An 11,784-nucleotide genomic window follows, 5' to 3' on the forward strand; every position below is an offset into this window, starting at 1 on the left:
GACCTCTACCTCGGTGACTAGAAGACAAATTGGAAGGGTCAGGATGATCGTGTAAACCATAACAATATGCTCAAATGTGACCAGGCTTGTGGCAATAATCACAGATCTTCAAGACACGTCCCGGAGTAGAACCCTCAACTCGGTTCAAGCCAGAACTAACACTGGAAGAGTTTAAAGGTTGTGCAGTGAGAGCGGATTGTGAGCCAGGCTGTTGAAGAGAGATAGATTCTAACTTCAGACGTGTTTATTCAGTAATAATCTTCAAGATAGCCTCATCAAGAGTAGGCCATATTGTTGAGCTGAGTATTCTTGAACGACAATGCTCAAATTCTGTGTTTAAACCATCTAAAAAATCGACCAACCATAGACGTTCAATCCACTGCCTGAATCTGATGAAATCATTAGGGTCAGTGGGAATAAAACGAAAGTGATAATCAAAGTCATTCCATAAACGACGAAACTCTCCAACATATTTTGTCACTGACTTTGTTCCCCAGACAAGGGTCCGGAGTTCACGTTGTACTCTATAAGCATGTAAACTGTTATGCTCATGAGAGTACAATTTGGAAACCGCCTTCCACAACTCAGATGCAATAGTGAATGAATCAAGATTACGAGCAACATGTGGGATCATGAACCCAAGCAACCACCCGGTAATACGAGAGTTAGATTGCTTGCCAGTTCTTTAAAGCTTTATCATCCCCTTTGGGAGGTTCTTCATCGCCGGAGATATAGCCCAATAAATTATGTGTAGTCAATATAAGATGTACCTATCTCATCCAGCTTAGATATGTGTCTGGACCATCCAGTTTGATTGGATTAGCTTCAAGTACGACAACTTTAGGCTCCTCGCCACTGGAAGAGCACTGCTCTAGCAAGCGTGTCATCAACTTCTCAAGTGTCGTGATCATGGTAGAAGATTCTGTCATCTTGGGGAATAATAGCAACAACAATCGATTAATACTTTGTCAGGATCAAATAAGGACTTCGAGATATATCAACTGCTAGAATAATAGAGGCACCTTCACCACGGCACTACACCAACAGTCGAGCAACTCTTCAACATGCCCAAATATGGGCTTCATGAAATATCACCATAGAAAACAACAACAAAGTAACAATCTGCTATTTTGTATTTGTTAATAGCAGACAAACAAGAGGCTGAAAACCTTCTTCGTGTAGGCGACAAGATCCACTGGGACAGCTTGCATTGTTGGTTGCCTGAGTAGATTTAGCTTTGATACCATGTTGAGAGGAGAGGAAGAGAGAGGAGGAGGAGGATGGAGAGGAATGTGGGAAGAATAAGAAGAAGATATCGACTAGAAGTCCTAGAGAGAAGATGATGGGGAGGACGCCAACGCATCGACATTGGATGCGTCACCACCGTACCCCAAAGTCAACGCCACGGCTACGGACACTCCGCCACTGTCAACCGAAGTCAATGCCGCCGTTACAGACACGCCACCACCGTCATCGGACAAAGTCAACACTCCGGCATCACGCACGTCTCCACGCACGCACGCCCCTTCACGCATCATGACACGTTGCCAACGGCAGATCAACAACTGCCCCTTGACGTGACACGAAGTACGTCTCTCGTCTTTAATTTCTCATCGTTAAGTTGTATTTTCTCTTTCCTCCAAGGCCTATATGTATAGGCCATTGTTTCAAGAAACAGTTAGGCAGTCATTATTCAAGAATTGAGTTTGTTTTAACTCTTCTTGGAGGACTGCCCAGCTCTCTCTCTCTCTCTCTCTCTCTCTCTCTCTCTCTCTCTCTCTCTCTCTCTCTCTCTCTCTCTCTCTCTCTCTCTCTCTCTCTCTCTCTCTCTCTCTCTCTCTCTCTCTCTCTCTCTCTCTCTCCCCCATCCCCTCTTCTTCTTGGTCCATCTGCCCTATGTTCCGGCCACGTGGTTCCAGCCGCCCGCCCAAGGGTGTCCAGTAGCTGCCGGCCACCCACAACCGCTAGCGCTAGCGCCAGCGCAGGCAGCCCTCTCAAGGCTGCCCGCGCCCGCGCCCTAGCGCCGGCCACCCGCGCCCATGCCTGCGCCGCCGCCCGCGCCGTGCCTGCGCCGGCTGCCCCCACAGAGTCGCCAGCGCCAGTGCAGACGCCCGCTCAAGGCCACCCGCGCCCGCGCGCGCGCCTGCGCCCTAACGCCGGCCACCTGCACTAGGTCGCCAGTGCTAGCGGCCGCGCAGGCCGCCTGCTCTGGGCTGCCCACACCGCGCCCTAGCACCTGCCACCCGCAACCGCCAGCACATGCCGGTGCCCGCGCACGCAAGCGCCCGCCGGCGCCCCCGCACGCAAGCGCCTGCGCACGCCACGTACCGGCGGGCGCACGCTGCGTGCTTGTTGCCCGAGCCTCCGGACGCCCTCGAAGCTTCTTACCGCAGCGCATACCGTTTAGGTTTCGGGGCGCTGCCCCAAACCCAGCAAGGGGGCGACTCCCCCCTTGACCCCCCGCCAACTGACCGCGCAGTTGGATCCACGACACCCTGTCGAAGCGCACATCAATCGCACCTCAAACAACGCCCCACGCCCAAGCACTCCGGCCACTAAGCAACCAAGCTTAGTCCGCCGTCTCTTTGCTAGGGCCGGCCAACGCCCGGAACGTCCAGATCTTCTCTTCCAGTGGGCCATACAACGCCCGAATCGTCCAGTCACGTCACGACCAGAATTCCCTGCAGCCTCTTCATGCACTCCGGTGCCGAGGTACGCCTGAACTCTTTGGTGTCGACGTGTTCTTTGTCCAGTATTCCACGAGAATTCTCCACTGTCAACAGATTTGATTTGTTTTGGAATTCCCATCAAATTCTCTCAATCGTGAGATTTCCTTGTGACGTGAATTTGTGTATTGGATTTGGTGCTTTGGCATCGTCGCGGTGGTTGAAGACAGTACACCAGTATTTCATCGACAAGGTACGGGGTTGCACCACCAGTATTTCATCGGTTTTAAATTTCTAATTCGATCGCGTGGATTTCTGTGGTCTGTTTTATCCCTCTATCCAAACCCGTTATACCCTCCACCCGTCATCGTCACTCCCATCTCCCCTAGTTGTCCTACATCAGTTTTATCCCTCCATCCAAACCCGTCAGTACCCTCCACCCGTCATCGTCACTCCCATCTCCCCTAGTTGTCCTACATCAAAAGAGAGGAAGAAGAAAGAACCAGGAAGCGTGAGGAAGAATAGGAGGAAGGGAGGCGGCGGAAGTTTTCCATCATAAAATCACAAAATGTTCTCGCGGGTACATAAGTAGGGTTTTCCTACTATGTTGGGACCCACATTGACTGAGTCCACAACACTTTCTCTCTCGCTTGCTCTCTCTCTCTCTCTCTCTCTCTCTCTCTCTCTCTCTCTCTCTCTCTCTCTCTCTCTCTCTCTCTCTCTCTCTCTCTCTCTCTCTCTCTCTCTCTCTCTCTCTCTCTCTCTCTCTCTCCTTCTAGCTCTCTCTCTTGTTCTCTATCCCTTGTTCTTTCCCTCTATCTCTATCGTGTTCTTTCTCTCTCTCTCTTTAGAACTCTCACTGTTGTTCTCTCTCCCGTGTTCTCTTTCTCCCTCTAGTTTTCTCTCTAGTTCTCTCCCTCCCTCTCATGGCACAAGCTGTTACGAAGACTTCATTAAGTGTTCAAACTCATTTATAGCATTTAAATAATTTGAAATTTTCGTTCATAAATAATAAACTCCTTCACTCTATGGCTTTAATGGCATAAAAGCCATATAATACAAGAAATTACTGAAAATACGATACTCGTTATTAAAATATTACAAAACATAGATATATATAAATATATCTAAATATCACACAATAAATTTATGGCCGACCACTCTGTAAAAATACAATTAAATAGACGAAAATACAAAGTTCAGTCAATGGAACAAATCCTTTTAAGCGTCACAAATATGCATTGATAGTTGGTGAATGAAAATTATGCATGTAATTTTGATGGATTGTTGTAATTTCAATTTGCTGAAAACCATTTTAATTAGATAAAAATAGAACTCAGATGGAGTGTATAGTAGGAGTGAGGTCATCTTCACACGGACTGGCCTTTAGAGGTGTATATAATAATAGAGTAGTTAAGGGGTAATGCTAATGATAATAATAAAGATAACCACTAGAGTAGAACATTAAGTAATTAGGAGGTGTGAGATAGAATTTAGTGAATGAGAGAGTTAATATAATATTTGAATAGTAATGACTATTAGTGACGTGAGAGAGAACTATAGAAAGAGAGAATACAAGACATTATTTTAGTTAGTAGTATGCGATGTGAAAAAAAGAAGTGGATATAGGGATAATGATATTACAATTTGAATTGAATAAAAAATAAGTTATTATAGTAACAAGATGTAGGAGTTTAGTTCACTAAAGTATTTAATTTAATAGAAGGTAAGAAAAAATAGAATTATGATTAATAAATTGAAGGAGAGATTAAGGATCAATCAAGTAGATATTGATATAGGTGGATATACTGATATGTATACTAAGAGGTTAATTTGATGCGGGTAGAGAATAGACTTATGGGTTAGTTTAGAGGAATTTAGTTAATTATATAGAGAAATGGATTAAGAGAAGGTAAAGAGACTAAGCATAGTATTAAGGAAGGAGATATATATGATTAGTAAGTCAACTATAGTAGTAAAATATTACTTTTATAAGCTTTGGACTTACTATATAGTCGTACAAATTTTTTATGTATTTTTATAGCAGAAATGCGAGATAGATGAGAGTAGTTAACTCTTCTGGCACTGTCTTGATCGGTTGGAGTTGCTCTCACCCCCGCCAAAAGGGTCCGCCGTTGCTACCTCTTTTCTGGATCGGATATGAGGACATTGGGAGCCGGCGGGCTCCTTTAATGGCTTGGGAAGGGCCTCCCATGGCCATCGATGCATTGGGATGGCCTTGGGGGTCCTCCCAGGTTATTAGATTGCCTTAACAGTCCCCCCTATTGGCCGAAAACCACTGTCCATCATCATTTGTGGTATGTTTTATCCTGCCATAGTTGAGCTTTAGCCTTATCTACTCATGTCAGTGCTAGCCATCCTGCATCAGGGAGGGGGCAAGAGAGAGAGTGAGAGAGAGAGGGATAGAGGAATGGGGCGAGAGAGAGAGGAGAGAGGGAGAGGGTGAGAGGGATAAGAAGAGAGGGTGAGAGGGCGAGAGAGAAAAAGGGAAAGAGAGAGAGGAAAACAGGATGGAGAGAGGGGGAGAGAGGGATGATAAACTCAAAATGAAGGATCAAATTAACTTATGAAATTGAGTTTATTCAATAATATTTATAAACCGATCCTTGTCAATAATTTAGTTATATTGTGAGGAGTAAGGGTCATCTCCATAGGGAACAGATGTTAGGGACCTTCAAAAGTTTACTTTCTTTCAAGTTGACTCTCTAGGAGTAAGTGAGCTTAAAGTTTGTTTTTTAAAAGATCAAGGGCTCAATTTAACTAGGAGTAAGTGAGCTTAAAGATTTTTTTTTAAATCAAGGGCTCAATTTATAGATCCAGCCATATGGATGGATAGGGAACAAAAAGAAAAATCTGCCATTACAATTTCAGGTCTATCCGACTTCTGGATTGTGGATATCAAACCTGGAAGTTGGCTGATTATTATTCAAATATTTCTCTCTCCTTATCATTGTCAGCGCCATCCCGTCATTCGGTTAGAATTTTGTCTCATCCAAGCATTTAATGTGATGATTGGCTGAGATTCTTCATCATCTGTGATCAACGGCTTTTGTCCTGCCATGTCGCCTTGTGAAAAAGACAAAAGGGAATGATGATAGTATATTATTTATATATATTATAACATAACTAGCTCACAGCTGATGTGTCACAACGTCAGTGAGCGTCACATCATCTGCCTCCCTTTTTACTCCAATCATTATCTGACACAAGCATGCCACGTACATGCGCGCATGTACACGTGCTGCCATGTGTCACTAGCACGTCATCCCGGACATCATTATTGACTGGTCAAAAAAAGATAGAGAAAATCAATTTTTTAATCTGGGCTACTCAAATCTCAGTGCAGCATTGATTGCGAAAAACAGACTCACTTTTTTTATTGGTCCACGTCATCTTTGATAGAAAAAAGATAAAAGCTAATTTCGTTAGCATTAAATGCAATTATGGTATCAATAATTGCGATGCCTTAACAACTTAGCTAAATGATTTGCTGGTGCCAATCATTAAGCAGGTTAATGATTGGCTATCGCCAATCATTATCCTAACTCTGATTCATCGCAAAATAAAAGGCCCAAAAATATAAATAAATATTTATCTTTCGACTTAGAAAAATCATATCTTTAGGAATTTAATATCAAAATTTCCCAAAAAATTATATTCTGATTCAGAAGATTATATTATTTCAGAATTTGGTGTCATAAAAATCCCAAAAAATACATAAAATGCCAAAAACTCAGAATATCATTCTAAAAAAAATCATTTAACGCAAATAGGGAGAGGGTGAGAGAGAGGGAAAGAATGAGATGGAGAGAGGGTGAGAGAGAGGGAGAGAATGATATGGAGAGAGGGAGTGACTGAGAGGGAATGTGAGGGGAAGAGTGAGAAGAATGAGAGGGAGAGAGGGGGGGAGAGAGGAGGAGAGAGAGGGGGAAAGAGGAAGAGCAGGAGAGAGGGCGAGAGAAAGAGAGGGTGAGACAACGCGAGGGACACAGGGAGAGAGAAACCATCACAGAGAGCGCCATGCATCCACACGAGGAATGAAATTCCTCGTCTCTTGATTCAGTGGCTCAACCTCGGACTCAAAAACTCCATCAGAGGAGCAAACGAGGATGGCACAAACTAATGTAATATTACTGGAAAAGAAAGGGAAGAGCGATGTGACCTGCGGGCCAGGGCCAAGGTGCTCGTGCGAGAAGCGGGTTCTTGTGGATGATTAGACTTGTAGATGCCTGATGGGTAGTTGTAGGAATAGCAACAGGGCAGAGGAAGCACGTCGTCTGGGTCCTGTGTGCGCGGAGCACATGAAGAGCCGCACCCGGGGGTGCTGAGCCCACAGAGCGTGCGGGCGCGCAAAACACGTGCATGGGCGCGGAGCGTGAGAAGTGCCCACGCATGTGTGGAATGCGCAAAGGGTGTGGAACGCCCCTGCAACACGCGGAGCACGCGCCGGCCGAAGTTGACAGGTGGTCGGGGGATGCGGTCGTTTGGGGTGGACGGCGTCCACGGATTGATGGCAGCAACGGACCTAGAAAGGCAGCCCTCCGGCTAGCACGAGGGAGACCAGTGTGTTGGACACGGGTGGTCGCATCGATGGCTGATGGCTGATGGCTGATGGCTGATGGCCGATGGAGGCAGTGAGGTGCCGTGGCTGGGAAGGACGACGCTCGCAGCAGCAGAAACGGCGACCAGGGCGACGTCGGCGAAGAGTGGGTATGGGGGCCGGCCATGGGGTAGAGACGGCATATCGAGGAAGGTTGTAGAAGCCGAAGGCGTGGCGACGCTAGGTACCCGCCTAGTAGCAACGCAATGAAATCGGGCATGGCGATGATGGCAGCGTCGTAGCAGCTGAGTCGTTGTTCGGTCCTGGGGAAGCGGGACTGAGGGCCAAACAGGAAAAGAACCCCGGATGGAACGTGAGGATTGAGGACGGTGTCTGTTCTTCTGGCGATGGCAACGTCTTCAGCAGCGGTGAACTTTGCAGCCAGTCATCTAGCGATCGTCCGCCTTGGATGGACTCTAGAAAGCCGTAAGATAAATTTCCATGGAGGAGGGAACCCCAAGAGAGAAGGCCAACTCAATTTTCAATTTCTCAAATAAAATGTCAAGAGTCTCTTTGGGCATACCTTCCTTTATATATGGTAGGGAGGGTTGTTCTAAAGGGCCAAATTAGGGGAAACCATCCCTACCATATATAAGGGAAGGTATGCACAACTCGTCTTATTCACAACTCTCTCTCCCTCGCCCTCCGTCCCTCCCTCCCTCCCTCCCTTTCACTTTCTTCTTCTGTCTCTTTCTCCCTACCTCCCGTTCTGTCAGCTCTCTCTCTCTGTCTTTCTATCTCTCTCTCTCTGTCTTTTGGTCTCTCTCTATCTTTCCGTCTCTCTCTCTCTCTCTCTCTCTCTCTCTCTCTCTCTCTCTCTCTCTCTCTCTCTCTCTCTCTCTCTATCTTTCTGTCTCTCTTTCTCTGTCTGTCTCTCTATCACTTTCTCTCTCTCTCGGACGGTTTTTAGTCTTGCCCAACGAACATAAAAATAAATATAAAACCGTGAAATGAAAAGATGGGGAAAATGGCTTCCGCATTATTCTGATGCGCTTGCCTTCCGCCGTTGCGGAGAATCGCGCTTGGGCTGCCGAATGGAAATGCAGAAGAGAATTAATGGAAATGCCGCCTTGATAAATTTTTCGTTTCAATATTATTTCTTGATCCGTCGAGGAGTTTACTGACGAAACTCCCTTTGTTACTCGCTCTTTTTTGAGCAACACCAAGCAACAACCGAATCGGTGTCCCAGTATCGCACAAAATAAATCCCAACTGGAGTCAAAGTTACCGAGGTAAATGAAGAACAGGAAGGCAATATACTCAAGAACGAGACGCGCTCTCCGCAGGGCGGATTAAAAAAAACAGCATTACACGAGTTAACTAGTGATCTTCGTCCTTACACCTCCAACTTTCTTTTCGACTTAAGTATCTATCCAGGGGTGTGTTACACCAGAAAAACCTCTAAAGGCCACCCTCTGAATCCCCTGAATGATTTCGAGTGCTAAAAGGAGACCATCCAACGTGCGATACATGAAGAGTCCATCTTTTTTCTCTCCACTAAACCATAATCATCGGGGAGGCGCAAAAGGTTGACCGTAACCGAAGAAGGCTCTGGGAGCTCCCAAGCACGGCCCAGCGTAAGGAAAGAACTGGGGAAAAAATACTGGCATCGAATATATAGGGCACGGATGGCGTGGTAGGAGAAAGCGCCGGCTCTGCTCCAAAGAAGAAGGAAGAGGGTGGGCTATCCTCTTCTCCTCTAACCCGTGGAGGATGCCCACGTGGGACTCGTCTCTGTGGCTTACATGTCGACCTGGCGGCAAACGGGGCATTAGAACGTCAAAGATCTCGCTCGCTAGCAGGCTCTGAGCGCCCGCCTGGTGCGCGGACGTTTTGGCGACACCCAGAGACTCGGCGAGGCGGTGGAGCCCGAGGTGCGCACCGTGGACGTGGCATTCCAAGTGCTTCACGTCAACGACTCAGCCGAGGATATCGCCCCGTAGTCGTGTGAAGTCCGGTAGCGCAAGCGACTGCGGCTCGTGCGCTAGCAGCAGCTTGGCGAGGTAGGCGACATCATAGGCGCTGTGGAAGGTCACCCAAAGAGGCTTCCGCTGCGAGGGGGAGAGGAAGAATGGGCGCAGAAAGGAGGAGACCAGGGCTGAGTCAACGCCGTCTCTTCTTGTCCTCCCAATGTCCACGCCCTCCCTTCTCAGAGTTTTACTGTTGGAAAGAACTCGAGGAGATAAGGCAAGAGATCTTTCTCACTCACTCAGAAAGAGAAAGTCAAAAACACTTGTAGTTATGATTTATCTTTGGTCCACACAGGTTTTTATACAACTCATGGGGCTACCACCTTGGCAAACCACTTAACCACCGGTCAGTTAGAATCACCCACCTGTGATTATCTGAGCCATCCATTCAGAAACAGAAAAACTATCGTGAAACAAAAAAAAGAAAAAAAAACTGTTCTTGGAACCGCTTTCTTCTAGATTACTTCTATCATTCTCCCCCTTCATCTTGAAGACTAATCACATTCTGAACTCCCAGTCTTGTTCATCTGTGATGGCCTACAAGAGAGCAGATACATGCTCCTGTCCTGTACCGATTAGATTGGCCCTTTCATCTTCCTTGTCTTCGTCGTCGTCACTTAGACAGTCCACTGCATAATGTCCATATCAATGACAATTATAGCACTTGACCTTTGACTTATGGCGGGGCTTGTAGTCATCATCTTTGCCTCGTCCATTGCTTCCACGACCTCAACCTCTTCTACGACTTCGTCTTCCATCTTGCCTTGTAAGAAGTGCTTGCTCCTCATCCACTGCATCTCGTTCTCGAAGCATGTCTTCTTGCACCTTCAATGAGCCCACAAGTGCTTCAAAGGACATGGATTTGATGTCACAAAACTGCTCTATCGCCATAGTGACATTTTCAAACTTTCCCGGTGTTGCTCGCAGCAACCTTCCAACGACGTCTCCTTTTGTGAGTTTCTCTCCTAGATTGCGCATCTCCGACACAATCCTAGATAACTTGCCAACAAAATCAACAATTGAGTCATCCTTACCCATCTTCAGGTTCTCGTACTCTCGCTTCAATGCATGATTGCGAGCTTGCTTTACTCGGTCAACACCGATGTTCATCACTCGAAGAGTCTCCCACGTCTCCTTCGAGCTTCTGTCTTCGTCAAGCTGAAGCTGAAGATCTTTGAAAATAGTTTCAAAAATAGTCGCCATAGCCAGACGATCCTTTGTCCTTGGCACATCATCCTCGATGACGGCGCTCCACAACCCGTACGCCTCGAGCAATATCTCCATCCTCTTCGCCCATAGAGGATAGTTCGTCCTAGAAAGAGTAGGGAAGGCAGTAGAGACACCCAACGTACCCGTCGCTCTGGGCACTCCCATGTTGGCTCTGTCTCCATCCACACAAGACCCTTCACCAGCCTCTGATACCGGCACCGCTCCTCATCTCGGCATCGCCACGCTTCTAGGACCACGAACCTTGCTCTGATACCAATTGTTGGAAAGAACTCCAGGAGATAACGCAAGAGATATTTCTCACTCACTCAGAAAGAGAGTCAAAAACACTTGTCGTTATGATTTATGTTTGGTCCACACAGGTTTTTATACAACTCATGGAGCTACCACCTTGGCAGACCACTTAACCACTAGTCAGTTAGAATCACCTACTTCTGATTATCTGAGCCATCCATTCAGAAACAGAAAAACTATCGTGAAATAAAAAAACAGAAAAAAAACTGTTCTTGGAACTGCTTTCTTCTAGATTACTTCTATCATCCACTGATTCCTCCCATCGCTCGTCCGAGGGCGACGACGCGTCGAAGTCGTGGAAGTTAATCTGCCATGTCAGCCGTCGTGGCCATCCGGGCCCGAAGCAGGAGAAACCCAACTAGACTATCTTCAATCTTTGGACGTTCTCTCTGAGATCGTTGTAGTGCTCATGGAACCCGACATCCCCTGGGGTGTGAAGGATAAACCCGGGGAATTCTGCGTCGAGCGCGGCGTAAGGTGCATTGCAGAGCGCCGCCAGTAACTACTACATCTTGGCCTTGAAGTGTGATGCCCACACCTGACGCACATCATGCTCCGCTGCCATCTTTGTCAACTGTCTCTCTCAGTCTCTCTCTCTCTCTCTCTCTTTTCTGTCTCAAGAACTCATGGAAGGGTTCTGCAAAAGTGAAGTGATATCTGGGGTGTTAATTTATAGTGGAGACAATGCTGACCGAGTCTTTGAGATCTGTATCGCGCCGTGAATTACACGGCTGAATCTCCACGATTAGCGTGCCTTGTAAAGAGAAGTCGGAGACTCGCAAGAACGACGACGCCGAAATAGGAACTTAAACAAGATTAGAGTAGTAATGAATGGGTTTTATATTATACTCGTTAGAGGTTAGATTGATAGGATGAAATATAAGTTTAAACATAGATAGGATTAAATAAAGATAGAGTTAAACATAGATAGGAATGGACGGTCAGGATTAGTTCGATCGTAGTCGTTATAACAATAATAACGGCTACGATTATAACAACATAACTA

At 46.5% G+C, this 11,784-nt stretch overlaps 1 long non-coding RNA gene across 1 annotated transcript; it reads right to left on the reverse strand.

Annotated features, from left to right (window-relative positions):
• Nucleotides 1-4,686: 4,686 nt before the first annotated feature.
• On the reverse strand, nt 4,687-6,884 carry LOC144709555 (uncharacterized). The gene is made up of 3 exons (XR_013583060.1): nt 6,850-6,884; nt 5,592-5,971; nt 4,687-5,046 (listed from the first exon to the last, which is right to left on the reverse strand). It is a non-coding gene; the product is annotated as an uncharacterized LOC144709555 (long non-coding RNA).
• Between the last annotated feature and the right edge of the window lie 4,900 nt (nt 6,885-11,784).

Source organism: Wolffia australiana, chromosome 11 (genome assembly GCF_029677425.1).
Source record: "Wolffia australiana isolate 7733 chromosome 11, ASM2967742v1".
NCBI classification, from domain to species: domain Eukaryota; kingdom Viridiplantae; phylum Streptophyta; class Magnoliopsida; order Alismatales; family Araceae; genus Wolffia; species Wolffia australiana.